Source organism: Athene noctua, chromosome 1 (genome assembly GCF_965140245.1).
Source record: "Athene noctua chromosome 1, bAthNoc1.hap1.1, whole genome shotgun sequence".
Taxonomy (NCBI): Eukaryota; Metazoa; Chordata; class Aves; order Strigiformes; family Strigidae; genus Athene; species Athene noctua.
Window position 1 is genome coordinate 112,361,883 of NC_134037.1, and position 25,702 is coordinate 112,387,584.

Consider the following 25,702-nt stretch of genomic DNA (forward strand, 5'->3'; position numbering starts at 1 on the left):
GACAGGCTGGAGAGGTGAGACCCTGCAAACCTCGTGAAGTTCAACAAGGCCAAGTGCAAGGTCCTGCACATGGGACAAGGCAATCCCAAGCACAAATACAGGCTGGGCAAGGAGTGGATTGAGAGCAGCCCTGAGGGGAAGGACCTGGGGTATTAGTGGGTGGAGAACTATGAGCCAGCAATGTGTGCTCACAGCCCAGAAAGCCAACAGTATCCTGGGCTGCATCAAGAGAAGTGTGAACAGCAGGTCAAGGGAGGGGATCCTCCCACTCTTCTCCACTCTCATGAGATTCCACTTGGAGTAATGTGTCCAGCTCTGGGGCCTCCAACATGAAAGGACATGGGCCTGCTCAATCAGTTCCAGAGGAGGCCATGAAGATGATCAGGGGGCTGGAGCACCTCCCTTATGAGGACAGGCTGAGAGAGTTGGGGTTGTTCAGCCTGGAGAAGAGAAGGCTCTGGGAAGACCTTATAGCGGCCTTCCAGTACTTAAAGGGGCTACAGGAAAGATGGGGAGGGACTCTGTATCAGGGAGTGTAGGGATAGGATGAGGGGGTAACAGTATTAAACTGAAAGAAGTTAGATTTAGATTAGATATGAGGAAGAAATTCCTTACTGTGAGAGTGGTGAGACACTGGAAGAGGTTTCCCAGAGGAGCTGTGGCTGCCCCCTCCCCAGCAGTGTTCAAGGCCAGGGGCTTTGAGCAAGCTGGTCTATGGAAGGTGTCCCTGCCCATGGCAGGGGGTTGGAACTAGATGACCTTTAAGGTGCTTTCCAACCCAACACATTCTATGATTCTATGATTTAATTATCCTGTTCTTATGGAGTGCCCTCTTTGTTCCTTCTTCCTTGTGCCTGGAAAGCTCCCTCTTATTCTGAAATTGAATTAGCTCAACTTCACCTTCCAGCTGCTGAACTGTACATACCTTGTAACAGTTTCTGTCATATTACTTTCCATGTTTCAGGACTGATTTTCACCCATGAATTCCCCTTCTAATGATGTCATTGAAGAGACTTTTGCATACAAATAGCTCAAAAGTCTGTGACAAACTGCTGCAGCCAGTGGTTCATTTCCAATTTTTCTGCATGATATTACAAAAGCCTCCTAAAAGGCTAATAGATAGTTAAGTGTCTGTACATATTAAATGACCATGTTTGGAATATTTGCTTTTATCATTGTTGAATCCTTCCACTGATTTCACTCCAGAAGTTTCACATCATCTTTCAATCTCTCTTGGACATTATTCACTCTATTACTGGTCCTCTTTTCTGAGAATGTCTGCAAATCACAATATTATATCACTGCCTAGCATGTCAATAGAAACACTAGAGTGCATCAGGCTCCAATTTTTAGGGGAAACTACTATAGGCCGTGTCTCTTGCCCTGCTAGATCTCCATTCACTGTGTTATCTGCAGACAAGGTAGATTTTCATTCCAACTAACATGTCTGACACACCTCACATGAGGCAAGTTTGCTCATTTTTTCATTATAATAGAGTTTTAGTACCAAATCAGCATAAATTCAAGGATGGCATGTCAGTCTTCTAAGATAAAAAAAAACAACCCTTGCCAAACAACCCCTCTAAAAAAGAGAAGAGCCCCCCCCCCTTAATGTTTCCATTAAATAATGTCTGTTTAAAATATAACTCCTGCACATTTCTAAATCCTAGCATGTAACAGCCCATGGTGCTGGCTAAGGTTTGTGAAGGAACCATGAAGGATAAAAGGGAGCAAGTTGTTGTTTGACTGCACAGATAGCTATGACCTTCCTCACCACTACCAGCAGAGACCAGCTCACCTTCCCCCATAGGACTGAACCGTTTCTCCCTCTGTCATATGGAGTGGGTTCATCCCCTGGTTGTCCTCCAGTACCAAACAACTCCTGGCTACTGCTGCCCTAGCTACACCTCTTTTTATGATTTTTAGCACTTGTATCTACCAGTCACCCAACTGCCCTTTGATATATCACTGATTTCACTGGCTTCCCATAAGTGAACAGCATGCAAGCTGCATGCTTGCTATCACAGGAGTTGCTTACAGAGACTTCACACCAAATGCAAGCAGACATTTTCACATCATCCATGCCAGGTTCTTCAAAATGGTAAATAACCATTTGCTCCACTCTTCACCAGAAGCGTATCATTTATAACTAGAAAAATGGAATGATATGGTCTAAAAGTTTCTCTCTTTTGCTTGAAGATTGACAGTTCTCTCTGATGGTAGCTTTGGATGTAGAAAGCTCTCAGGAAAGCAGAAGCATTAAAAATAAATGATAGATGCTTCGTGCATGTTATAACATACTGAACCTTCAGAATAAATTATTTATACTAAAGGATGGATGTGCCATAATAGCATCCACCCAGCAGCTAAGAAATATATAGGAAATGGGAGAGCAAACCACAGAGACTAACAGAAAGAAGCCTGCCAGCTATGGCTGCAAGCCTGGTAGGAAAAATAACATAATGCTTAACTAAAATTATTCAAAGAGAGCAAAGGGATGATCAATTCACCTGGGTTTTGTTTTTTTCTCCCCTGTTAGTCTACAACAAGAACACAATGACCAGAGGACTTTGCAGAATTACAAATCTGGTATATTTGTTCATGTTATGAACCTATATTTCTATGCAAATAAAAAAAGCCATGATTTCCAAGCCTTCACTTTTTTTTTTTTTAAAAAAAGTACAACTTGAGTTTCCCATGCAATAATAATATAAAACTTTTTAAATCAAGTATCTCAGTCCTTACATTACTCTTAGCCTTATCTTAATTAGCACCTTCCATTAGTACAGTATTATCAAGTACAATATTAGCTTTGGCCAGGATACTTTCCAGAGGTAGCTGCAATCACATTGCAATCAAATCACCTCTCCTGGGATGGGATTACATGATAGAGAAGAATCTAGGTATAAGGCCCCAGATAGAGTACAAAATACACACTCCTCAGCTCTGCACAGCACCATTTTTTTATCTCCATCTCCTTGTTATTAACATATGAGTTTAAAGTGGTGGAACACAAACCCGTATGCTCATCTGGGGATGCAGATCTTCTCGCACCATGGCACAGAAGCAGGAGATGGAAGCTAGTGAGGTAAAATACTAGGGTGGATTTAATCCCACAGTCCCTTTAGTAAATCCTTAATTCTGCATTCTTTAATCTCTCTTTGACACCACTCTCCATACCAAGCATTTTGAATCAAGATTTCAAAAAGATGGTGCAAAGTAATGAGCGTATCGCATGATTTCTAAAGCTACCTTTATTGTTTGAGAGCTCCCTCCACCACCAGAGAGCTGTTAGGTCAGAGCACAAAACCCACACACCCTGACAAGGGAAACCTTTCAGTTGGAAGTCTGTCCTGTAAGAAGGCAGTCAGAATACTACACTCTCAGTATACTGCATTTCTGTGAAATATTTTCAGCTGGTGCCATGCTGACAGTGTAAGAGGTTGGGTTTTCATGTTAATACAGTTCTTTCTTCCTTCACGGAGGCTTGTTAAGCAGGGGAAGTCTACTAACTACACAGAGTAGTACATAACAAATTTGAGAATGCAATATTCAAGCCTGTAAAGCTCTTCCATAAAGCAAGGCAATGTGGCATAAATACTACATATTATAAGCAAAGTTTTAGGGATCAGAGTGCTCACTGGATCCTGAAATTTTGTAATCCCTTTGCTTTGAAGATCATCGCAATGAGGCTGCAGAGGGCACACACTGCACCACTCTGACAGTGGTCCATGCTGCATTTATGAACTTCATGTTTTCTGTGATGACAAACAGCACTGCTCCACAGCTGTCTGCTACATGGGTACGATGAGCACAGCCAGGTACACCCTTACATTTGTGTTTCAGCCATAAACCATTCTACAGAAGGGAATTGTCCATGCACCATCTTCAGGGCCATCTGTAGGCTATACATCACGCTTGGTGAAAGCCCCTGAACTCAGTAACACCCAGTTTATTGTCCAAGACTGTCACCTAAATATAACAGAGCACAAACTAATCATTTTTACTGCTGTCACGAGGCTGAGCACAGGAGGGTAGGATGAAGCTGAGGGGCATGCTAACTTTCCATAAAGAACCTGAAACCGTATTTCAGTGTTCTTTTGGGCAACAAAGAGGTTGCTCTTGCTCTGTGGGTTGCTCTGTAGGCTTCAAAGGCATGAGTGTCTACTCTGGATTTTTTGTAGACTACCTTGGAAATCTACATACACCCCAGACAATGCAGTAGTACGCCTCATTTCTGTATTTTGCCAAGATACAAAATTAAACAAACACTGTCCTTTCTCACTGTAAATTGTTAGAGATCTCATTGGTATGACAGAATCTATGTGTATAGAAACTGCTAATAGTTTCAGCTGAAATCAGAAGCACATTTAACAAAGCACGAAGCACAGAAACAGATTTAGAAAAATAACTCTTCAGTGAAACAAACTATTCAAACATACACTACATTTCTCACCAAATATATTTGCATACAAAGTCGGGGGGGGAATCTTAAATTTGTCACTGGAAAGAAAATCCCATCATGGTATGCCTAGATGCAATTCTCTTATTAACCCCACTGTGAATTCTGAGTAATTCAGCTGATGTCAAAACTATAATGGTGTAAAAAGTATTAAAAATGTGAGGACAATTGTATTCAATATCACAACCAGAATAACAGGATGAATAATGGACAAATTGAGGCAGAATTTTAGCTAAATCAACTTAGGAATTTCAGTGTGGCTAGGTTAATTTACACTGTCTGTGAACATTGGTCCATCATCAGAAAATCCCGTTTTCTCACACTTACATTAACAAACCTGTTAGGAACATGGGAACAAACGCAAAAGTAGGTGTAATGACTAGTTTGATGAAACTCTGAATAAATTTACTCTTTAAAAGTAATACAGTATGCCCTATAAATGGATAATGTTAAAGTTTTTTAAAAAGCCATTAAAATCACAGTAACGAGAAAATTAAAGGCTCCGGCAATGATTCGTCATTTCATTACAATTAAAAACTATTTGTATGCCTAAATAAATAATGTCAGAGTTCTATTCATGATAGTGGGTAAAATAGAGTTGAACAGCTTATGTTAGACAGAGACTCTTGTCCTTTCACTAATGGAAAGGATTATACTACGTGATCATTTTTTACCAACACCAGCATTTATGCTGCAGCATTAAACGCAAAGATCAAAATGATCAGTTGCAGCAAAGAAACTGGAGCAATGGCATTAATAAAACCACAGAGGCCAGCCATCTTGCGCACCACAGGGAAATCCAGTTTTGCACAGTTGGTGTTTTGAGGCACATATGTGACACAATTAGTATAACAAAATAAGTTTCTCCTTGCTGAAGCATTTACTGAAAATTGAGTCATTAATCTCATTTATAAAACAGGCACGATGGCTAGCACACTGCAATTGGCCGAGGTAATTTCTTCTCATTAGTTTGTGAATAGCTCGATCTTGTTCACTTTGAATGTGGGTCATTTTAACTAAATATAAATACTTCGGCCCCAAGACCTTGCAAGAACTGTTACTATATTTACAGGAGCAATTTAAAGTTCCAACATGCTGGTGATGCTGTGGGCTAGCACCTGCCTTGACTACACTACGGCCATGGCAGCAGGCATATAGCAGTCATCATTTAAAGATGAAGACTCAAAGCTCAGAGGGATTCGGGACTAAGTCGATTCAAAAATTTCATCTTCTAAAAGAGGACACAAGTATGTTGAGGCTCCTAAAGTCAAACAGTGGATCAGAAAATCCCCATTGAGTTGCTGCCAAAATCTGAAGCTGTCTATGATCACAAAAAGCCTACCTATTCAACTGTTTATGGTGTTTGTACCTACCCAAAACTGCCCAGACTGAGCTGCGTGGCATAAGCTTCCTGCCTCGTCCTGACAACGTTTCAGAGAATCAGTCTTTTTTCAGCATAAGCTCTCTGTGGCATTGGATCCAGACTCTTTTGCCACATATGCAGTCTTGTAGAAGTTTTGAAGGGTTAGGGCAAGTCCATCACAAGTAAATGACTTCTTTTTCAAGCAAACTTCTCAAGCCAACCACAAAATCTTGCTAGCTGACATGATCACCAAGCTCCAAAATCTCACAGCTGAAGTGCCAGCTTTTCAGAGAGGCTTAAAAACCTCCTGCAAGGAAAACCATAAGAAGGTCCCTCAAAATGCAGAAGGAGCTACTCTTACATGTAATGACGCAGGAAAAGTAAGTCTCCTACTTATCTGTCAAGAAAGGAAGAGGTTAGACTCTGTAAGTCTGCTGTAAGACTCTTGCCTGTTTCCTAGAGATTCAGGGGAGATGTATCCCTCTATTTAAAGCTCCAGATACTCAAGAAGTGTATTTAAGGGAAGAGGCATTATTAAGGCTAGGGGAGATGGTTTTGGTGGGATAGCCATTGAAGAACTGCTGTTTTGGTAGTGTAAGAGGTTGGATTATAACTCCCTACCATCTGAAAGCTCTGCTGACGAAGGACCTTCTGCACAATTGTCTGAACTCTATATGCATACAGATGTACAAAAATTGATATCTAGAACTTATGGTGTCTTGTCCTAGATTGACCTGTTGGTATTTATAAATGAAAATAAAAGTTTAGGGCTTTTTTCACATCAAATATAATACTTGTGTTCTGCTCAAATAGAGCTCTTCTCTGAATCGTGGGCTCACAGTAGCAGCTCTAAGTGAAAGAATCTGCTTGTCATATTAAACCCTCTTGGAAAAGTTGCAAGACTTGGGGCAGAGATGGTCAGGTGCAAAGTTCTTGCTAAATTCCAGCATAATGGGGTCATCTGGCTCTATGAAGCTTCATACATTTCTTCATTTAGCTAGCCATAGTAAACAAGTAATAAAATAGTCTGAGAGTTTAAAAACATTAACATTTTTAATAGTACTATTAAAAATTTTCATCAGTCACTGCACTTCTTGATCCCACTGAAACTGAAAATGCTGCTACTTTTCTTGCTATTTCTACCTTAAAATGAAACCAAAAAGGTAGTGAATCTCAGAGAAAAGGATTATATCTCACTTACTTTTGCAGACCATTAAGCCCCAGAAGACTTGGCTAAAGTCTGAATCCAGGACTTTTGAAAACAGTCATATGATATTATGGGAAATTGTCGCATCTGAGAGTGGGATTACATTTCTTTACAATGGTCTTATTTTTTAGTGACTGAAAGCAGGGCTCTCATCTGCTCTTTCAACTGGCAGTACTTAACCCTCTTCTGGCAATCCTCCGGCAGTCTTGAAAAAGGAGGGGAGTAACAACATTAATCCACTGCCGGATGTACTGGCAGGAGTGAAGGTACAGCACTTATTGGAAGCCATGAATATTTGTAATTATAATCCACCGTGGCACGTGTTTTCTGCTTGCACTTTCATTGCATTTCTAGACAATATACTTTTTTTGCTGCTCAAAGTAAATACAGGAACTCTGAACTATTAACAATTAGAGCACTTGCTGTTGCTCGTGAAATATTAGCTGACCTACTTCATTGCAGTTTTAATTAGGTATTACTCCCATGCTGTTCTTGTCCCTGTGGGGATTATACAGTTGGCACTGATATAAGTGTTCCTATGGTAGGGCGATTCACCAGAAAGAGGCTGTTTAGAAATACATCATTCAAAGCAGAGGAGCACAACAGTGCACAGTAACATTACCTGATCCATGCCAGCCTCCCTGCTCCCATATCAGGAATTAACAGGGCAGGGCTGCAGGTGTCCAAAAGGGAGACACAGCTTATGTATCCATCTGGGATCAGTCTTGAATTCCTCCTGACTACAGCCTAACTCCAGTAAAACCCTGCTGTACTGAAAGTACTGAAAGTCTGGGATCATGCCCAGGGATTCTTCAGCTGCAAACTTAGGTATACTGTATTGACAGCCTACAAGTCATTTCAACAGTTGTCAAAACTGTTGTTTAATTTCCCAAAACAGGTCTTTCTACTTCATGCCTCAATAACTGAAATAATTGCAAATGAACTATTTTTAGTTTAAAAGAAGGCTGTTGAGGAACGGCTAGGCACAGTTCTTAGATGATTTTCTTCTTTTACCCATCAGTAGAACCATGATAGCACAGTTATTTTGTTGTTTCACTATGGTAGTTCAGTTGTATGCTGCTAACTGCAAAAATGTATTCCCTAGGAATTTTTATAGATTTCCTTTTTTTTTTTTTTTTTTCCCCTTTTGGCTAGATGAATAACTCTGTATGCAAAATTTCACTGCTCTATGTCCAAAACCAAGCAAAAATACATTGAGCAGGAATATGATTCCATGACACATGAAACAGATACAGTTTTACACACATGAAAGTAATTTCAGAAGCAATTAAGGATGAAACACAAATCAGGGGAGCCTGTACTCCCATTGAAGTGTCCCAGGGGAGAACAAACCCCTTAACTGCCACTCTCCTCTAATTATACATAGTGCCACTGCATAGGATGCAAAGAAATTGATAGCTATGGCTGCCTCAGCTGTCATTTGGAAACAAAAGAAAAAGTTAAAAGCTTCCACAGCAGTGAGATTTTGAACCTCAAACACATCAGGTGTATTTTTGTAGCTTGTTTTCTTTCCCCTCTCAAAGGGGCAGCTTTTGAGGTAGTCTTCCTTAAGCTGTGCCTTGGGCAATGGTCCTCAATGATTTTCACTGACCTATAGCAGGAACTTTTTCCCCCTTCTGTTTATGAATTTTATGATTAAAATCACCCTAAATCTGCCTTTCCTATTACAAATGAAAGTTAAAGTGGCCACAGCCAAATTCAGTTAAACTGATGGCACAGTATGATCTTTTGTCTTTAAAATCAAGTAATTTTTTTATTAGAGAAATTCAGAAACTCGAGTTTCTCAAAAGAGGTGAGTGGCTGAATTTCCAATGCTTCCAAATTCAGGCTTGGATGAAATGAAACATAATCTCCAGTTGGGAGGCTTCGCACCTAGTGTTCTTCCCCACTTGTTGCTAAAGAGGATACATCAGGATTTGGTAGAACTTCCTTTCTGCTTTTTACACAAGACACTAAGCAACAGAAAATGATGGTCTGGAGAAACAACATATAATCTGTGATTTAACTGTTATAAATGAGCAGACAAAAAATTTTGACTGAGTAGCTGGATGATTACACACAGATCTGGGCAATGTGAAGGAGTTTATCTAACAACCCCTTTGCATGGCTTTGCAAACACCTCAGATCTATAAAGGGAAAACCTTCCCTCACATTGTTTTCCTCAGATTGCATGTGTGGTACTTCAAATATGTACAGCCCCTTACCAGCCCCATCTCATGCCCATCCCACCTCTCTTGCCAATGAGTGCATCTTTCCCTCTCAGTTCCTTCCCTTACCTTAAGCTAAGTCAGACTACCTCTATATTTGATTACTCGAACAAAACTCCTGACAGAATTGTAGCATTTCTTACACAAAGGTATGGTCTATTGGAAGATATTATATAGTTCCTTACAATAATGTATCTTCTAACCACCTGGACTTAAGATGAATGGAAGAACTGAAAAAAAGTGAAACTCCAGTGTCACACAAAGCATATGTGAATCCAAGCCAGGACAGCTTGCGTGAGGTTCACTCACCACTCACACTGCAGTTCATTCACCTGTGGGGCAGCTCAGCCTGACCTCTGCAGCAGCCTGGAGAGGAAAAACCAGCAGCAGGCAATTTCATCTTGCTTTCTGTGCTGTCTGGGTAGAGCATGTACAGAGAGAGTCAAGCGTAATGCAGCCACACTCTGCCAACAGATTAGACATTGAAGTTACTATTCAAGTGCAGTGCCATCTATAAGGAAATGGAAAAAAAATGTCATTTTAACCACAGGTATGGGAAACAAGAACAGAGTACTCCTTAGTGCTATATAAGCCAGACAGCTACAATAATGAATTACCCTGATTTGGGACGTACCTGTAATACTTTCGTTCACTCATTAGGCTTTGATTTGTCACAGCAGGATTGTGACTGCTCTGCTTGTGCTATAAGACTTTATAAAGGTTAGGTGACTTAATGAAGCAGTCTTTCTCCCATCGTCTATAAACATCCTGTTAAACCACAACAGGCTTCATTAAAGTGACATAAAATGTGTAAGTTTTGAAGCCTTTGCAGCAGGATTTAGTCAACTTCGTAATGACTGTTATAGGACTCACATGGCAGGAATTTCATTGAGTTACACAAAACATAGCACCCTAACACCCTGCCTCGCCAACAGCAGTCCCCTGTTTCCCTTTTGCCCTCCAGAAGGGGGTGTTGGGCAGCGTCGCTTTCTCATGACCCAGGAGACATATGGGGCCATACATGAAAGATGGGCTCCTTTGAAATCAGTAGAAACTCACTACTCCTCTGTCAGATTTCACTGATGGTTTCTGGGCTGAGCCCAAAGACACAGATGTGGGACAGAAGTGCTTCTAAAAGTTTTGATAAGGCAGGATGCTCCACCTGGGCTATGGATACACTTTGAGGCCTCAAAGATATTACCAGCCTTGTCATTACTTCCTATTCCTTTTAGCTTTTGCAGGACTGTGGGACTGACCACTGGAACTGCACAGGCGAGGCTGGGGGCAAAGTACTACAGGAACTGAGGAAGTATTTTAAGGGAGCAAAATAAGGTGGTTATTTCGTATTTGTATAGTCTGTAACATGCAAAAAGGGTTCCAAATTCTGGTCTATATATCTATAGACAGAAAGCTTTACAGTGAACCTCAGTTCTATTTGAAGGATATGGAATTTTCTGTCATGAGCATACATATTTCAGTGGAAAATACTCATACTCAGTAAAGCTCCCTTTTTTGCTGTGTTATTCTTCAGTTCTTTTTTAAAGCTCTAACTGGAGACACCAAGAGGTGAAATACTGACTTGGTGAAAATTATTTCAATGAACGTATTGCCTTGTCACATCACGATAGCCGCTTTAAGCCTAATTAATACAGAGTTTGAAAGGATAAATCACACAGAATTAAAATTGGCACAGCTTGGCTTTGTTGCAAAAGGTTGGTATGGGTCTACTGCATGTGCATATAGTCTAAGCATTAAGTTCTGTAGCAGACAAGCCACTGCTCTCTGTAAAAAGGGTGAAATTTAATCTCTGTGACTCCTGATCATCCTGACTTCTTAAACATGACAACAGTGCATATCTTATCTACACACCATGCCATAGCAGTCAGTCTTACACTGATGAAATGGAAATGATTGAGTATAACAAATCTGAGTCACGATATAAAAGCAGAAAAAAGACATGTGAAACACTGTATGTTTTCTCTTCTTTTTTTTTTTTTTCCATATCTAAGATTTAAAAATCACCGTATACAAATTTAATCATAGACTACTATTCCTGAGCTATAAAATATGAGACACGTCTCAGAGGAAATGGAGGGGAAAGAAAGTAGAGATTCTTAAAGAAATGCCACCCACTAAAGACACTAGAAAATTTATTGTAAATGTTCTGCTAGGTCCTTATCTACATGCAGGGCAATAAAAGACCCCTCTGTGGTTACTCATGTTTTATGGCTCATGAAAGTCATGTCATATTCTGTGTGTGTGACGGGTTATCCTTTTTGACTGAGCATGTAACACATCCTAATGCTAGGGCTGACTCCTTCTCCTACAAGCATATTTATCCTTAAACTTAATTTTAATCGATATTTCTGATGCCAATGTTGCACATGCTAGAATTCTGACCCAGCTGAACATGTAACAAAAGACAGTCATGCAGCATTTTGAATAGGTTTTGGAAAAAAACATCCATGAAAACATACCTTCAGGGAGTCAGCAGCAAGCTACTGAGAACATAATATGGTTGTAAAGCTGGGCTAAGCACTGGGCAAGGTCTAAGCAGGGACACTTTTATACAGTCAGAAAAAATATGCTTGTAATGAGCGAAAGACGAATATGTTTTGCTTTTGTGGAAATATGTTTAGTGAATCATGCAAGTGGACAGTTAATTTCATTTCTATGGTTGTAGTGCCTTGTGTTATAAATTTCTAGGTAGCATTCAAAGAAGGGAGTCGTTTATAAATTGTCTCATTTCTGTTCATATTCTATATTAATACTTATATTAATTTTCAAGCTACAAACAAATAACCAAAGATGACAGTCAAGAAACAGAATTTGGGTAGCTGCTGTAAGGGGTGTGTAGAGTATGCAGTCACATATCTTCATACAGCAAAACTGTCCATGTAAGGAGCGTTACTCATGTGCATTAATGTTTCAGGAGAAAGCTTTTGGGGAGTATTACACATTTTGCTTTATGGAACAGAAGTTTATTTTATCTTTGATCTTATCCAAAGCACACTGAAATCAATGTCTTGCTTTGACTTCAATGATGTTTGAATAAAACTCGTAACTGTAATTATGAAAGGCAAAGAGTGATCATAATGATCTATGATCATTTTGGTGACTTGTAAACTGAAATGTTGATTTACCATGTTCATAGCCCATTTCCTTTTGCTTTGTGTGGATTGGAATTGATTCACCCACACATCAGTAGAAAATGAATTTGATGCTCCTTTTTTTCCAGTAAATTTGTCCAGAGCAGACAACTGTTTCCTTACTAGAGGACACCAGCATCTGCCATTAGCATTTGTGCAAGGTCAGGTCACTGATCGTGATGCCTTTTTTATACTAACAGTTGCCTTGAACCTGAGGGCATGCCTTCGTGGGAAATCCCATGATGTTACAGCATATGCTACCTGGCACCACACAGAGCACTGGGTGAGAAGAGGAATGGTCACATTCACAATCTTGCCAGCTGGTCAAGCTTACACACAGCAGTAACTTTAAGTGATGCTAACCACCACAGGCTTGACTGTGCTGAGTGCCCTGCCAAATTTATTGTAGTTCTGGTTAGAATGTTTGATTATATTTTCAAATACAGGCAGTCTCTAAAGTTCCCTTTTATCTGGTTCCTTATCACCATCTTTTTAGTGCTGATCCTAACATGTGCCCCTGACTAATAGGGACAATTACAAACATGCCAAGAGTTAATTAGCCCAACACAAGAATAGGTTTTCTGGCAAGCTTCCCAGGCCCTTGACGGACATCTTGGCATGGGCTCATCACAACTGCTTCACTGCTTTGTGAATCTGCGCGCCTATTGCAACCTGGAGAGGGAAAGAAGATGACTGAACTCTTCCTCCAATTGCTATGAGGGATAGTCACCGATAACCAAAAACTAGGTTTCACGCTTCTGACATTCTATATATGAGATTTAGTTAGAATTAGCATTTTACAAGCATCCACATGAGCACAAGACACAAAATTACAAACCTGTGTTTGGCCAGGAGGAACATGGTCAACATCCCAGAGATGCATCTTTCCTTGCAACATTTCTTAAACAATTGTGATGGCCATAATTTTGTTCAGAATGACTAGAAACCAGAAATGAGGGGTAGAGGTACAGGACAAGTATCTTGCAATGAAAAAGAGTTGTAAACATCTCTGTGTGCTGAAACATATACATCTCTACTCTGTTCATGTCCATTTTCTAATACTATCTATCCACAACCATTTAAATCCAGTGAATTAAATCCAGGATTACAGAAACCTGGGAGCAGTGATAAGGGACTCTGAAGCACAGGTAGTTTTTTCATCAACCCTCCCAGTAAAAGGGAAGCTATTTGAAAGGGCCAATCAAACCTGGCAAATCAACAACTGGTTATGGGGCTGGTGCCACAGTCAGGGGTTTGGCTACTTAGACCATGGGACTCACTTTGAGAAATGTGGCCTACTGGGGGCTGATGGGATCCATCTGCCAGAGAAGGGGAAGAGCTTTGGTCACAGGCTTGGCCAAGCTGGTGAAGAGTGCTTTAAAGTTTCTGGGGGAGGGGAACCTCAACCCATCCCACTCCTACCAGTTTGATGGCAGTGCCAGGAAGAGATGTCCAGAGCCTGGAGAGGGGTCACAGATCAGCAGGAGAGCACCTGCAGAGCAGCACAGAGGGATTTCAGCCAGTAAATCAGCTTCACTGGGGGCCCAACTTAAATGACTCTATGCAAATGCACATACCAAACATGGGGAATAAAGAAGAGGAGATGGAGACGTGTGCACGCCTGCAGGGCTGTGATCTTACTGGCATCACAGAGATGTGGTGGGATCAATCCTACGGCTGGAGTGTTGGAATGGAAGGATACAGACTCTTTGGAAAGGACAGGCAGGGGAGATGAGGAGGCAGGGGTCATCCTCTATGTCAACAACCAGCTGGAGTGAATGGAACTCTGCCTGGGGGTGGATGTGGAGCCAGATGAGTTTATGGGTCAGGATTAAAGAGAAGGCAGGGACAAGTGATGTTATAGTGGGGGTCTGCTACAGGCCACCTGACCAGGAAGAGCATGTGGATGAGGCCTTCTACAGACAGATAGGAGCAGCCTCACATTCACAAGCCCTGGTCCTCATGGGGGACTTCAACACCCCGATATCCGTTGGAGGGACACTCACAGCACTCACAGCCCAGAAAGCCGACCATATCCTGCATTGCATCAAGAGAAGTGTGGCCAGCAGGTTGAGGGAGGGGATTCTCCCACTATACTCTGCTCTCATGTCTTGTGAGACCCCATCTGGAGTACTATGTCCAGATCTGTGGCCCCCAACATAAGGACATCTATCTGCTTGAGTGGGTCTAGAGGAGGCCATGAAGATGATCAAGGGGATGGAGCACCTCCCTTATGCGGACAGACTGAGAGAGTTGTGGTGTTCAGCACAGAGAAGAGGAGACCATATAGCAGCCTTCTGGTACTTGAAGTGGTCTACAGGAAAGATAGGGAGGGACTCTGTATCAGGAAGTGTAGGGATAGGACAAGGGATAATGGTTTTAAACTGAAAGAGGGTAGATTTAGATGAGTTATAAGGAAGAAATTCCTTACTGTGAGGGTGGTGAGACACTGGCACATGTTGCCCAGAGAAGTTGTAGATGTCTCCTCCCTGTCAGTGTTCAAGGCCAGGCTGGATGAGGCTTTGAGCAACCTGGTCTAGTGGAAGGTATCCCTGCCCATGGCAGGGGGTTGGAGTTAGATGATCTTTACTGTCCCTTCCAACCCAAATCATTCTATGAATAGCTTTAAAAGATGTATCTTGTTTCTGTTTTTGTCTGATACTGTTTAAATATGTTTGCGTATGGGTCCTTTCACTGTATCTATCCAAGAAAGAAGACCAGACCTCTTGGTTTTTTATCTGTAAATGATATAGAGTTTGTTTTCAGAAAACTCCTTGATGGTATCTGGATATTCCAATGGATTAAATGCCAGATTCTATTCTCATTATAGGCAAAATAATGACTTTGGCTAGTTTTAATGTCTTTGCAAAGCTCTTCAGGCTTACAACAAACGTAGTAGCAACTAAAGTGAAAAAGATAATCTTTGGGACTAGAAAGGGATGGCCCCAATTTCTCTAAGTCCTTTCTCTAATAGAAGAAGCTGACAAAATAAGGAAAATATTATTGTGGCATCTGCTGTCAGAGAACTTAGTGACAACATGATAGTTTAAAAAAACAAAGTAGTAGGAAAAAAAAACCAACAAAACAAAAAACAAACAACCAAACCCAACAAACCAGCATTCCTAGCAAATCCATGGTCAGATATTTTATTCTACAATTTTTATGGCCTTTCTCTATAGATACTGTAAAAAATGATTTGAGAAATGTAGTGGCTTTGGACAGTTGTTTCTTTATTGAGAAGGATAATGGACTGCAAATGCCCCTTCCAGTCTTATAAGAAGGTTTTATGGTGCATGTCTGCTTAGGAGGAATGGGTTTCTTTTCCCATATGCAAATGAGACTGAAGATTCAATTATGAGTCCTACTATAAGCTCTGTCTTTACCCATACTAGGATCTGCATTATGAATAAGTATTGGAATAAACCTGTATTCTTGTTTTGCTCAGTTATAATGACAAATCTCCCTCCAAGTCCATAAGTCTCTGGGTTGGTGCTCCAGTGAGGCTAATTATAAAAATAAAAGCAAACATACTCACTGGGAAGTACTTTTCTTTACAGCTCATACATAACCCTGTTGTCCAGCATGAAGATTCAAAGGAGATGAGTAAGCATTTTGAAGCTGTTTCTTCCATCATTTTCCCACATGTTCAAAACTCTTCAAATTCAGCATCTTCACTTCCCTTTGTGCCAGCCTGCGGAGTGTGTCATTTTCCAAGGCCAGCACATCATTCTCTTAGCGGAGCCAAAAGTGTTTCTAGGTTCAGTGTATTCAAAATTCTGTTGTAACTTTATCTCCCAAAGAGGTATGTTCCCGGCTTTTGAAGAATGAATGCCTAAGGGAAAGTAAAAGAAAACCTGCATAATGTGATGGAAATGGATGGGGAATCACTGAACTCCATGGATGTGACTTGTTCTGCAGTATTCACTCTCTAATCTGTTTCATGATGGTTGGTGCTATTCGTATCAATAGTCAACACTATTACCAATCCTTTCCCAACCTCAGTGCCCCACAAGAAGAGTTCTCTGTGCTGGTCTGTGAATCACCGTCAGAGAATTCCCACACAGAAAAGCCAAGCACATTGTAGGAACCAGTGACAAAATAATCATTTTCCCGTCTCAGTTCAAACACCCCCTTAACTATACTTTGTAACTTAACATGATCTCCAACCATTTTGTTCACATTTTGAAAGTAAGTCATGGTCCTGCTCTGTCCAAGGATTTATGTGGGATTCAGATAGACAATTAAGCACAACTCAAACTCTTTGCACTTTGTTTGAGTGTATTTACTGTTGTGGTCTAGGCGTATTAGTGGGCATTAGCCCACTCCAGTTAGGGAGATGGTAAGAAGGATTGCGTTGATGTGGGTGATTTTAGTGTGAATGAACTAACTCTCTTATCACACAATTTGTACCTTTTAAAGACTGGTCCCAAGCATATTTGAATTTCTAATAAACATTCCCGCTTCCTTTGTTCCTAAAATATCATGGCAGTACCCTAATTTCTGTTGTATGAAATTATTTATCTGTAAAGGATGACAAGCCCATTACCAAAATATCAAGAAAAGCTGAATTTCTTTCAAGCTTTTTTCAGAGCTCAAAATTTAGGAACTGCTGATCCGTAGGTTAAATCCCATAGGAACTGAATGTTCCAGTTCTAGTCAAGAAAATCACAGAAGGCTTTGAGGTTAGGACAAGAGATTTTTTCTAGTCTCCACTAAAAATTACCTGCATACTTGAAGCTGAACATCTGCCTGAGTGCTCTGTTGGACTGAAACCAAAATGCTTAGCACTTCGACAAGCAGGGCTCTGACAGTCTCAAGGCCAATGATTTTTACAGCAGAAAGCCAAGCTAACAAAGGATTAAACAATACAGAAAGAATGCCAAAATTATAAACTTATTGCCTTGCTTCCTCAAGGAGATGACAATATGTACCTTTATCGTAAATAAAAAAAAAAAAAAGAAAAAAGAAAAAAGAAAAAAAGGTTTTAACTGTAGTAGCTGTGAAAGTCACGCACTCTGGGCACAGGATTTATTATGCCTCTACTTCATCACAGGCTGCATTCATTTACAAAGAAGTCCTTAACATCAAGAACAAAAGAAACAAAATTTCTTTGAATGCTCCAAGTGTGCTGACTGCCTAATGCTTTGAGTGCCACTTCACAAGCTGAGCTGACAGGAAATAATAATATAATTAGGCAATAATGACCTTCAGGTTGGGTACCTCCTGGCAGTTAACCCAGTCTTTAACCTGAGGGCTCCATTGCTCCTGGAAAGTGCCCGATCCTGAGGCTTTCACAGCTATGACAACGGTGGGAGCGCTTAAAACAAATAAATTACCATTTTTATGTGTTGAAAACTTAAAAACTGAACTGCACATTGCCATGGAGACAGTGTGCTATTTAGAGCACAGAGATTTTCGAAGTAGTGAGAGTCCAGTTTAATATCCAACAGGAAAGAAGGCTTCAGTCTTTATGTTTTGTTAGGTTTATAATCATTGTACTTGATGCACAGGATGCACAGAGATAACATTAATTGATTCTTTGAAGTTAGTTGCACATTCTGGAGACAAATCATGGCTATCGTATTGGAACTGTGTATTCTGCTCTGATATGCTTCAGTTCTTACAGTGCACTTTTTGTGTGATATCAGCATATTACTAGAGACATCAGAAGGGACATTATTAGGCATTGTTTAAGCATAACTCAAAATAAATACTGCAATAAACTGCCCTGAGTTTGCAGGCTCTATATAATGCATTGAGTGCCCCAGGTTACAGGTGTCCAAACCTGGTTGAAATCCTCTTTTTTTAACATATTTTTGAGGAATAGAAATGTTCCACAAGTTTGCTGGTAAACACAAGTGACCTACACTGTCTGGCTGTGAGACAAATACTTGCTATTTGTAAAAATAGCATGTCCCAAAGCATTAATGCATTTTACCAAGAAATCTTATTGATTGAAAAAGTCATCCTGACACTTTGCATTTCTTATTATTTTATTTTAAATGTTTTTGTCGTCTTGTCAAGGACTAGAAAACAACACATGAATGAACTTTTATTGTAAATATTGATTCTAAAGCAACCTATTACACAGAGATGCTGCATATAACAAATGAAGATAAAGAAATAAGAGAATAAAAATGTGTTAGATCCCAATTATCACATACAAACAGTTTGGCCTGTGTTTCAATTTTGTATTACTGGATATACCCTCTTGTATTACTGGATATACCTTCTGATTGGCAGAACTCTTTTGGGTTGTTTTTTGGTTGGGTTTTTTTTTGTGTGTGTGTATTTATTTATTTTTTTTTAAAAAAACCCTCTTAAAAATAAACAATAACTTGTGAGCTGGTTTACAAATGATTCAGTGCAATGTGAAACAGACCGTGACTCAGCCATTGTCAAGATGCCTCAGAGTGACACATGCTTTCCTGGAGGACACTTGCAGAAAGGTCAAAATACAAAGTTATCAAGCAGTCCTGCTGAATATCTGAAGATGGGTCTGAAAGGTGGAAGATATCTAGGATCTGAACACTCTGATTTATAAAAAAGTTGTAGAGGAAAGCACATATAAGGTCATGTACAGAAACATATTGCAAACAGTGCAATATAAGCTACAGCAATAGAAAATAATCAGTATTTGTCTTATCAAAAAATGTAGTAGACTAGACATAGGATGTTGGATTTAATTTCTTTCTCTGCCAAAATTCTTGCAAGGCCTTCCAGATCCTTTTCTGTAGTGCCTGATCTTTCTCAACCCCACAAGTGCCTGGTTTATTTAGACCTCATGAAGTAGGTATAGGCCTCTTATTATTTATCCCCGCCCCCCCCCCCCCAAGTGTAGAACAATAATGTGCTATACAGCAATATATTAAACTGTCAGGTCTCAGGTGAATTTTATTATAGTAAGTGAGAAAGCACTACCTATTAGCTACTTACTGTTATTCCCTTGAAAATATCTAATGCTATAAAATAAGCACTGCAGTGTCCTGTATACAAAAATTAATTTGCTCAGCTGTGTGATAAACCATTAAAAATATCTAACCGAAACTAATATGACAAATCATTATAAACAATAAGTCAATCCGACAAAATCAGAAATTTCAGTTCTATATTTGAAAGTACTGGGCTGAACTCAGGAGCACCTGAGGCTAAGGCTGTCCTCTGGCTGAAGGGGAAGATTTCTTTTCAGGAGGCACTACCATTCAGAGACTGGCAGCACACAGGTATCCCAGGTTGGAAATGGGACAGAACAAAGGTGGAGATGATCCACAGCCACTCCCTACCTATGGTAACTGCCATATCAGCAGATCTGACTTTGTGCACTTAAGGTTATACCTCTGCAGCAGGTGACTTATCTGCCCTGCACATCACACCAAACTAAGACATTGTATCCACAGTTAATATGGCACCGGTCTGAGCTAATAAACTCTTCTCCTACAGTAGCAAGCCAATATGTTGGCTTGGAGAACAGGCAGAATGAACTCATATCTGCCCACAAAAGACCTCTTAAATATATTTAATATTGGTAGCCAAACACAGGGATAACCACAATTAGAAATCCCAATTGTCTTTATTAGCAGAAATGCCCAATCCAGCCTATGAAAAACCATTGCATACCTGCAGGATAAGTGAGAAGCTCATGCTGAGTGTAGTCTCGCTTGGGACTCTGCCAAGCTTTGCTTCATCACAATTCAGAGCTGTTGTCTTCTTTGTGGAAAGGAAGCAAACACCACTGAAACAGAAGAGAGATAAAATGAGAACAGTGATAAGGACTTCCTTAATTACTCATATTTTGAACTTTCACTCTAGGAGTGCATTTTCAGATTCACCTTAGGGCAAGTAACTGGCAACATCTCCAAGTACCTTAGAAGAGACAGGAGAGGTTCTGCATATCTTTCAGAAAGATGCTGTCATTTACCTGCCCTTTATATTATCTTCATTTGCTTCCGTTACATCAATAAGCAATTTCTTGATCTCTTTCTCACACACAAGTGACCTCTGTCACTGCAGACCTGTGGATCATACAAGACCATAAAGGAAAGAACACGTTAGCTTCTTGTATCTTAGTAGAGAAAAAAGAAATTACATATTACCTGTCCAGCAGAAATGATACGTGGTATTTAGTTGTTATTCTTGAACTCAGGGGAACTGCCAGTGCCTGCTCTGGGAATTGCATCTCAGGTGGAATCCAGCAACAAGTTGCTTTGTGGTAGAGATGAGGCAAAACCAAACTAACACCTTTTATTTCCCCTCCTCTGAAAGGAAAGGTGATGCCAAATAAGTCAAGGGGAAATCACCAGTAAAAAGACTGTTTCATCAACAAGACATGAATAAATTCCTTCCTCAGGCATCATGGTGGAAATAGTGGCAGCAACACGTTCACTGAGGAATGGAACAGACTTGACACCAGCAGAGACAAGGGGAGTGCTGCATGCTAGCTGTAAACCATTCTCTGTTCCCACCTGCCCTCATAAGTTTGACTGATGCAAGGATGCCGCCACTGCTTTGGGTTGAAGATTTTCTCCATCTGCATGAACAGAAGATGGGAGCTCTGAAAAGGAGTCTTAAGGAAAACTATTCTAGTCATAATGAATGGCATGTTTTCCATCTTGCATTTTTCCAGGCTCACATTTACCTTTGCAGGCAGGTCATATATTCCATTAAAAGAAAAAGGCACTTCAGTTCACTTGAAGTTTGCTCTTGCAATTTGCTCAAAGATAAAAAGTTTCACTATTTCACTATCAAATATCCACAGTACAAAGAGTATCAGTGACTGAAACTGGACCTTATAACTGGTTCACGATTATATGGTAACCATTAAGATTTTTCTTATAGCCTATTGTTCACTGCAGAATAAAACAAGACAAACATTACTGATCTATTTTTTCCTAACTGAGGCTTTGAAAAATCAGTAACTGTAAAATCAAATGTTTTCATTCACTTTGCTTAAGACATGGTTCAGCAAAGTACTAATTTTGAAACTAATTTTAAGTGTCTGAGTAGATTGACTGATCTTAATAGGACTACTCAGGTATATAAACTAGACACAGAAGTAGGTATCTTGCAGAATCAGGGTAAAAATAGCTCTCAAACTGACAAGAGTATAAATATTTAATGGCGTACTCCTGGGTCATACCAGATTGGAAGAAGAATCTGTCCCATCAGAACCAACATCTGGCTCCTGGGTAAGTGTCCAGGTTAAGATATAGGAGAGAAACTCTGTGAAATCCAGCGTGAAGTCTTCACCAGAGGGCTAAGAAATTTGATTTTTTTTTTTTTTTCTCTATTTTAGCTTGCTTTTGCAAGTGTCTTCATTTCCTTCTCCCCTGGAGGCAGAGATCATTAGCGATCTTGGGTTTGTGCAGGACCTCCCATCCCATCATTCCACCATTTACATTCCTTCTTTACAATACAAAATTGTGAGTTATGAGTGTTACTGCAAGACCTTTGCCACTGCAAATAGACAGCAGGATGGTACCCTGTATGTAGTTGCCTAAGTGACACCAGCTCTATCTCCCAGGGTACTGGGACACACAGTAATCCAGCAAATGAAAGTCTGGTTTGAAAACTGTTTTTAAAGCTTCCTCTCTTAAGAAATGAAAAAAGGGAGAAGAAAGGGAGAAGAGATCTTATGAAGACATACCCAGGTGTTGTATTCATTTATGCCCGGTCCTCTCTGTTATGTCATATGGTACTATGAAGCACAAACTGATTTCTAAAAGAGACATCTGGCCACTAGTAGTGTGTGATCCTTTTGGGACTTACTACAGAACAAAACTTAAAATGACAGAATTCAGATGGACCAAGGCGGGGGTTTTTTAATTTATTTTTTATTTTAATGAAAAATACTCAATACACTCAATTGCATGAAAAATACTCTGCATTCTGGCCTTTTTCAGTGTTTTAAGGCTAAATATGATCAATAAAAAACTCACCACCCAAAGAGCGATAATTTCCCAGTTCTCAGTAAAATTGGTGGATGGGAGATATTACCATTCTTTTAGGATTTGAGCCTCAGATCAACTCTTACACATGTTGGTGCAGCAGTGCATGACCAGTTGAGGTAAAAAATACATGATAGAGAAATATCAGGTTCATATTATACAAATGCAAAGCTTCCCTCACTTAGGTCTTAAAGTGCTTTAGTTTTAGTAATCTCCTTTCTAATAGCTTGGTAGACCACAGAAGAAAAATTCTCACTCCAGAGAACACCTGAAATAAACGTTGAAGCTAATGGTGCAATTCTTGCCCAATGAAAACCAAAGAAGCCTCTTAGTGCATGTCCTTAGGCAAAGTGAGTGATATTGTAGTGTTATTCCTTTATCTTCAGCAGTGAAAATCTATTGCATGTACCCTAGGGCTAAAATGAATCAATCGGACATGTAAAATATTGTTGACAGTGATGAATCAAGAAACATACTCTTTTCCTTTTATGATTTTCAGGTATTGTCCTACAAAGTGTAGATAAATTCTAAGTCTGGAGAGTATGCTGGGTCTGTAAAACGCAGCCCCAATACTTCTATGACTTCCGCTCACTGACCTGGCTGGTTTACAAAGGAACCCATTTCCCAAGACTTGTCATACGTGCTCAGAGAGCTCCACTGACTGCACTCTGGAGCTTTCCTCTGATTGCACATCCTGCTCCAAGGTCTAATTCACTCACCTTTTTTCCTCAAGAAGAAAAAGCTTGACAGCCCCAAAGGTTAGAGAGCATTTTAGAAAATCTTTACTTATTAACAGATGACTCCTACTACTTTGTGGGAAAAATTAGATGATATGACCGCTAATGTTCAGGCATTAGATGTCAATACTTCCAGAAGCCTGACAGAAAAACCTCACCACTTTGCTTGACCTCTTCAATTTTTCATCCTGTAATGTTTTCTGGTGTGATATCACAGCCAGTAAATTTTTCTCTTCCTGCTTGGCAGGGCTCCAGATGGTTTTTAAGTCACTTGTTCAGGCAAAAGAAGAATGGTACATTTGGGATGAAATTATCCTGGAGGGCATTGTTGCAATTAGAAAGATAAATGGCCTTCGGCTTTAATTAGAATGCTAGGTACACGTTTCATATCCTTATTTGGAGGAATCCAGCTCAGTCAGCTAGGTAATGTAGGGTTATTAAGTCAATACCTGTAGAACTGGAAACACTACTTCTAAAGAAGAGGCCATTTCAACTCCCTGTTTACTTATAAACAAAATACAACTTAGTAGGAAAAAAACACCAGGATTGTCATGAATATTCCTACCTCTTTCCTCCTAGCATGTTAGAGCTGCTCTTAAATTCACAGCAGAATAGTGTGCTAGAGAAGGTTGGATAGGTATGAAAAGTGAGATTAGAACATCTATATTACAGTTATAAGTATACCCATGCCAGATAACATGCAATTAGATATCTCAAATCTCATTCTAATAGTGGAATTGTTTTTGTGATCCTTGAACAGAACAGAAATCTGTTCTTTACACCATATTGCTTTCTTGTGCTTTTCAAACCTCGTGAGTTCATTTTGTGCTACGTATCTGTAGCTTCACGAACACAAAAAACCTAAGAGAACATTATTAAGGTCATAAAGACAAACTCTCTTCGGGTTAGGAAAGAAAAGAATTAAGATTGCTAGTGCTGCCTCAGCTCACATTCCCTTTTCTATGTGAATTGTGATATAACCTTTGATGATACAAGAGTATTTTTTCCACAGCATTTTTTGTGCCTACTTTTGTGCATAGAATGGACTATGCTCACTTAATGAGCAGCAATTCAATATTTTGTTTTCTGCTGTTGTTCAATGTCTTGCCCAAGGCCTTATTTACTGCACATTTACAAATGTAGTTCTGAAGACAGAATTATTAATTTCCTCCTGGGTGTTTCTGTGGTGCTCATCATTAGTGTATGTGAGTGCTTCACAAACATTATGCAATTTAGCTTTCCAACACTTTTCTGAGATGAGGGGATAGAACCATTCCCAGTATACAAAAGGGAAACTGATACAAATAAATTAGAATAAGGGAAAAATACACTAATTCTGGATGCCTTGTTTGTGACAAACAAAAATCAGTGACTAATAAATGACAGAACTTCATATTAGAGCCCAAATTTTTTACTCTTGATCACTGCATCATTTCTCAAATTGGTCTGGTCTCTGCCAGCTCTTCACCTTGTCTGTGATTCCCTTTCCCCAGCTTCATCTTCCCTTCTCACACCAGTTCCAAGTCTGAAATGGTCTTGCCAGTTTCTCAGCCAGTCTCAATGCCACCTCTGTATTCCTCTTTCATATGTTTCTATGAATCTCACCCTTTGTTTCTTAGCTGCTTTTCATGATTTTTCCCTGTCCTTTGCTTTATTAACTTTCTTCTAGTCCAGTCAGCCTTGCAATTTCTTATATTTCTTCACACAAACTTTATACCTCTCCCCATCTATTTTCTTCTTGCTCATCTTGCCCAGCAGTCCCCATCTCCTTTCCTCACAGCTTTCAAGCTTTTTTTCCTCTTTTTCATTCACCACCTCTACACTTCTAGCTTTTGCCCTTTTGCCTCGTATCATGTTGTCACCAGTGTATGCCTGCCTCCTTAGCAAATTCCAGCTCTCATTCCTGTGAAGGACTCATATTTCCGGCACTGGTGCTCAGCAGGAGCTTCTCTTCTTGGAGAGGGGAAATAAAATCCTTTCTTTTGTTGGTAATGCTCAGGCCTGACATTATATGTAATTACGAGGCAGGCTGTTTCAGTCCTGTGCTAAACCATGCCCCATCCAAGCAGAAGCTTTGGAAGACTTAGCTGTCAAACTTATGAACTTTGTTGACCTCCAGCAAATCAGATATTTTCAAAGGCTTATAACTTGACTGACAGTGGAACTGTTGGGGTTTTTTTAAATAGATACAACAACAGGAGCATCCCTAACAAAAACTCCTCACTCCATTCAGATTTCAAAGCCTCACTCTGAAAGTAGGAATACTAGAGCCTTCTGACAACTCACTCAATTTTAAGACAACAAAACCTTGTTTTGTCATGTTTCAGTTGTAAAACAGCCAAACATTCTTGTTAAAGTTTATATACATATAATTTGGATGAGCCTATTATAAAAAACCCTGCCCTCACAATTAATGATCTGGAGAACTGTAACACCTTATTTTCAGTTTCTTGTAATGGAAAGCATTTAGCAACTTTAATTATAGAAACTGTCATCAGCCCTACCTGTAATACATGAATGCACACGCATAAACTTTGTGTGTGTGTGTGTCTATCTCCATGACAAAGGGGGAAAGAAAGAATCTAGTAACATAGATATGTGCACTCACAGAA